Raw genomic sequence first — 6,000 nt, forward strand, 5'->3', positions numbered from 1 at the left:
AATTCAAAGAAAAAACACTATATTAAAACATTATATATCCCACTTCACCCCCGCAACTCCCCACACACACCTCTCAAAAAAAGACCCCCAAATTATGAAACCCTGCTGGCACACAACATTCATTTCTTTGTAAAAAAAAATTGTTTAGATATCTCTTTGCTATGATTATTTATAACTTTCAATTTGCAATCATTGATCCTTAGTAAATTAAGCTGTGTTGTATGATAAAAAAAATCTTGACAGCGTGCGGTAAATTAAGTTAACTTTCTTTGGTAACGCCTCATAGATAACTTGAGACGACAGCCCACAAGTCTAACACATACAAGTGTACCCGTGTAGCAGAGACTATTGTTTCAGTTGCAATGCTCGAAGGCAAAGACCAACAAACAAACAAATATGCTATAGAGAGAATACATCTTTTATGGTAAATTGTGCTCTTTTTCTTTTTTCTGTGTAACCTCTGTTTATAAGTTATCCATTCAATTTGATTAGAGCCTTAGTGACAGAACACAAACAACTCAGGCATTATGTGAAAATGCACAGGGGCGGTTCTGCACTAAAAGCAGCCATCAAGTCTTTTTCTTTGTCTGAGTAAAAAAAAACACACAATGATATACCACTACAAAATATTTTAATAATTGCTACTTTTGCAAAAGATTTCGCAAATGACACTTTTAAAAACACTCAAAAGACTGTCAGCATTATGGCTGTTAATGGCAATCTCACTCCTATCTCAGGCAGGATATAATGATCGTATAGTGACATGCCTTATGCTAAACTATGATGCTCTACGTAGCCCTCTAGCGTCAGTTTTACACGTGTCAGTTTACGCCTGTTACATGCATTCACTGTTTTTTCAAAATAAACTTTGCAGGAAACAACATTGGTTTCGGCAACAAAACTACTTGGTTAGGATTATTTCATATGTGGACCATGTCTTTACATCACCTGACTTCCTCCTTTCCTCCCCCCATAACTATGGCCACATAGAGCATAGATTGAAGAGTAGGGCCACTGACCAAGGTGCTGTGTTTGATTTATCTTACCAACTGTCTTAGTACTTGTGAGATGCTGCTAAACTATGCATAGTGTACTATAGGCCTATGGTATTCAAATAGTGTAAAGTGTTTGGGGTTTCTACTCTGTGCTAGGGAGATAGGAGTGAGATCCACCATTAATCATTTTACAGGAACATGACAAAACCAAGGGAGGTGAGGGGATAATAAGAATACACTGCAGAAAACAAGGCCATTCAATTCCAATAGGTCAATAGATTTGAAAATACATTCTGCAGTATAGGAAGAGATTATGATTTTAAAATTATAATTAAGAATAATCTTTCTCAAGCCAATATGTGCCCTTTCTTTAAAGGCTATTCAAAGTGTTGATGTGATGAGGAAGTAAACGCTTCCATTCAATAACATTAATGGAGTGTCACTGAGGTGGAAAAAGAGAACTTGCAGCAAGCAGCAACCTTGGGGACTTAGAGAGACCGATGTGGGGGTGTTTCCCCACTGTACTATTGACAAGTGAGAAGTCGCTAAGAGATGACGGGGGAGAAAAATGTTTTCCATATCATCACTCCCTCAGGAGAGATGATAGATCACTCAATCAATTACCGGGGCAAGGACCACAGATGCCTGCCTGGATGTTTGCTTGGCCCTGCTGAGCCGGCACACCTGGATCAAAAGACGGAGCTGCATCAGTCCTGATTGCAGCTGCTTAACACCACAGGATGCAGCTCAATGGCGAGATTAACCCTGCCAGTTAAGAGGAGCTCTGGAGAAAGCTTGTAATGGCTCTCCGCTGAGAAGATAAATATACCAATAAGTAGCCAGATTACATCCTATCATTAAGATGAGAGATGTGAGTAACAGACAGAACTTTTTCATCAGTGCAACAAAAACATTTTTTTTTAAATCTTTATGCAAATATATCATCTGTACTCTTATACTCTTAAACAGGGTGAAGAGTGTACAGGGGTTTAGGTAAAGAAAATAGACAAGATAATCAAACTGCTCACAGACGAAAGGCTCATATCCAAATTATCTAAACGTGCAAGTTATGTTATTATATATGCCAATTGCTTGAGATACATTTATAGTGACTTTCGACTTTGGAGTCCATTTCAAACCCATTTTTAAATTGCATGGGTGGAAAAACACTAATGTGAACTATACTCCATCTTTTTTAACCCATCCAGTTAAACCAATTAGAAAGATGAGTTTCTGTTTAATTTAAAACAAATCTAAAAGTTGGTATTATTACATAGCACAAAACACAAGCAAGAGCACAAGGTGGACAATACATCATTTAATTAAGCAATTGTTTTAATATATTTGAATGATGTATATGTTACAAAGTCAGATTCATTGAAGAAAGTGAAGCAACATTGCAGCCTTCTTCTTTCTTTCCGTGGTGTTTGTTGTACCAGCGACTTACATGACATTATCTTCTTCCTGCTTGTGTCCCCATTAGACAATACAATTAGTTTAGGTCCCTGCAAACCCAATTACTGACTGATAGAAGGTATCCGATGTGTCACCGTATGTGTAAAAAGGTTGGGGCAGCACCATTGATTTAGGTCGGGCCTGATTAGATGTTGTTGGAAAAGTGAGTTTAATTTTTCAGGAACTGTCAGTAGAACAATGGTGTAGTTTAACACAAAGGCTTGTTTCGAAAGAAGGACAAAAACACAGTTTGACAGGTTAGACAATGACACAGCTTTGTGGATTCCACAGATGTATGTCATTCCCATCTGTTAAATTGTCACCAGATGGTTTACTGTTGATAACAATCACACAAATGTGGTTTGCTTCCCATGTTTGAGACACTGAGGGCCTCATAAATTTAAAATGGGAATTGCTGCAATAGAAAGTACACTTTCAACTATTAATCATCCTACCCAATCTGAAATACACATTCCTCTCCAGGGAGCCTTTTCTCAGAATATGATAGCTGCTTTTCAAATTAGTGGATAAATTACAATAAAAGCAGGATCAGCAGATATTTTACTTTGTCAGGCTCCTGATAGAAGCCATGTGACATAAGTGTTTCCCACACGGACTTGACTTGGGAGTGCCTCCCAGATATACTAACGAACACCCTACTAAATTTAGCGTTCAGTGGCAACGTGAGAACAACAGCATCCCAGTTCGATCAAGTGAGTACTGCCTCCTGACCACTGTTTGAAAATGAACAGGGCCAAAGACTGAAACTAGAGAGAATAAGCAATGCTATTATGCTGGTAATGTAACTTTTTCTCTTTTATTGTGAAGTTGTCATGTACACAGCTTTTTAGTAGGTTATAGTTGAGGTGAGAGGGTAATGTAAGTCTGTATTTGTACAATATTTAGTGTTTTCTGTTGGTGGGTATTACACAGTACACTGCTTAGCTGAACAGCCACAGGTGTAGCCTAATTTTAGTGAACATAAAACCTCCAATACACAGTACACCTATTCCAATTTGTCTAATTCCTCAAGGATTAGAAGAGGACGGAAGGATTTTCTGTCTGGTCATACAAACACTCAAAAATGTCTGATAGTTGGAGACAACCCAAACAAGCCATGTTATGGGGAAAAAAATTAAGCTTTGGAATAAAATAACCATTTAAAAACAACACAACAGACACTCACGTAGCAACCAAAAAAAGAAAAGAAATCCAAGATCAGTCTGAGTCCATCTTAACTCTGCTCTGTCTATTTACAGTAATTTTATTCTGCTCACCTTCCACCCCTCCATCAGAGTCAGTCTCTTGTGGTTTCAGTGAAAACCCTTTGAAGGCGCAGGTCAATACAGCTCCTGATTCCCTGCATTTCATTTCAATTTAATAAGGTGTCACTGTGGTAAATGAGTGTGGCATAAGCTGGGCAGTGCTCCCCTCAGCCTGGGAATGACTGATAATCAGAGTTACATTGCCTTGTCATAAAGCATACATGTATTAGAGTTCAATAGACACATCTAAGTAATGCCAACAACAGTAATCCATAGTTCTGTTGTAATTACTAGACAGACAACACCCTCATAAAGTCGGACAGAATTAATCAAATAAATGCCTCTGTAAATCATTATAACGGCAGCTCTTTTATATTTTCATTTTCACATGGCAGCAGGCAGCAGCATTAATTGCATTCACCAGGAAAGCATAAGCAAGCAAGGGAAATCAGAGAGGGAAATCAGTATTTTGTCATTATAAGGTACTTCACCTGATTCTGACCCCGTGTATATATGGTTCCCTTTATCCATTATAATGTTTCTGTAGGATTTTATATTATATACTTGATTTGGCATCAGAAAATAGCAAGGCCGTAAATGCTATACGTCTATTGTAACAAATGACAAATTAATATAATAGTAAAGCACAAAACTTGTTTTTCGTAAAATAAATGTTATTTTTTTTGTCTTTAAAAATGTATAATGAAAATACAATTATCCATCTAACTTGAAATGATACAGCTTTTCTTTTAAAATATAAATCTTGAATCTCTAAAAACAGTGAGTAACATTTAGGGGAATTAATTGGCAAAAATGGAATATAATATGGAGAACTATGTTTTCATTGGTGTATGATGACCTGAAACTAAGAATTGTTATGTTTTATTCAGCCTAAAAAAAGTAATTTATATTTACATAAGGAGCGGGTTTTCTTCCACAGAGCACTGCCATGTTTCTACAGCAGGCCAGAACGGACAAACACAAACGAACACTGGCTCTAGCGAGAGCTGTTTGATTTTTTGCATTACTCAAAGGTAATGATGGCTACCTGAACTCGGTATTGAACGTGCAACGCTGTTAAATTTATAAAGATCGAAATGTTGATAAGCTCCAATGTTACTGGTGCTTTTTATTCATGCTTTTTAATGTTTTGGTATAATTCAATTTCATGCTGAAGCGAACATTTCCAGTACTGAGCTCCTCTACACACATGGACAGAGGCACTTACACATGATGCTTCAGCGAACAGAGAGGCAGAGGTCGAAACAGAGAAGTGAAGATGAAGATTACTCAAGTTGATGGCAACTACGATCGTCACAAGTTAATGCAATAAAATATTCACCGATACTTTACCAATATATATATTCAACAAGCATGAAGATTAAACCTAATTCATTGGCTGCTCTCATCCAGTGCCGCTTATTTGTTTTTAAAATACTATATATGTTTTTAAAATCAAAGTATTGATAAAAGTAGCTCCTTTTATTAATGTCATCATAGAGAGACCTATTGAGGGCCACTGTAGTTCTCCGAACTATAGTGGAAAGGGAGTGGTGTGTGGAGGGTCATATTGTTGTGTGCAATCTGCAACCTCGCCAATGGATGCCACTAAATCTTACACACTGTTCCTTTAAATAAGGACCCACGGTGTCACAGACACTTTAAATATCGTGGAAAGTTCCTTATGCAGTTTTATCCTTGATCTTAACTCTTGAATCCCAAAGTGACATTCTGAACATCCTGGTAAGGTAATGCGACAGTGAGTTAAATTGTGTACCAATGACATCACTTCCAAAATGGCTGCCTGGCTGGTCAGCATTTTCAAAAAGCTTGTTTTTGTTGCTAAAGGTAAGTTTCAACACCTTTAACAATTTGAATGTGTTGATAGCATATCTTACATTAGATCTAAACTGTTCTAACCATGTTTATCAAACTAATTTATATATAACAAGTTATGAAAATATTGTTGTGACAGATACGTCACATCAGACTTTTAAACTTATAATTGTCTCAGAAAATGTGATGTATTTGTCACAATAAGAAAATAGTAATGAGCTGCTCAATTGATTTAGCTGATTCAATTATTTTTATTTTAAATATGTTCTGTTGTTGAATTCAAAAGGCATTTAAACAAATATAAACAAAACAAATGTCAAATTGATTAAATTATTAGTCAAATTAATTATGAAAGAAATATGAAATTATAAAATTATGAAAGAAAACTTTACATATGAGTAAATAAAACACACAAACATACAAGATTCTGTTGTATGACTATCCTATTT

Source organism: Cebidichthys violaceus, unplaced genomic scaffold (assembly GCF_023349555.1).
Source record: "Cebidichthys violaceus isolate CVI_PGR_0920_01 unplaced genomic scaffold, fCebVio1.0.p SCAF_1, whole genome shotgun sequence".
NCBI classification, from domain to species: domain Eukaryota; kingdom Metazoa; phylum Chordata; class Actinopteri; order Perciformes; family Stichaeidae; genus Cebidichthys; species Cebidichthys violaceus.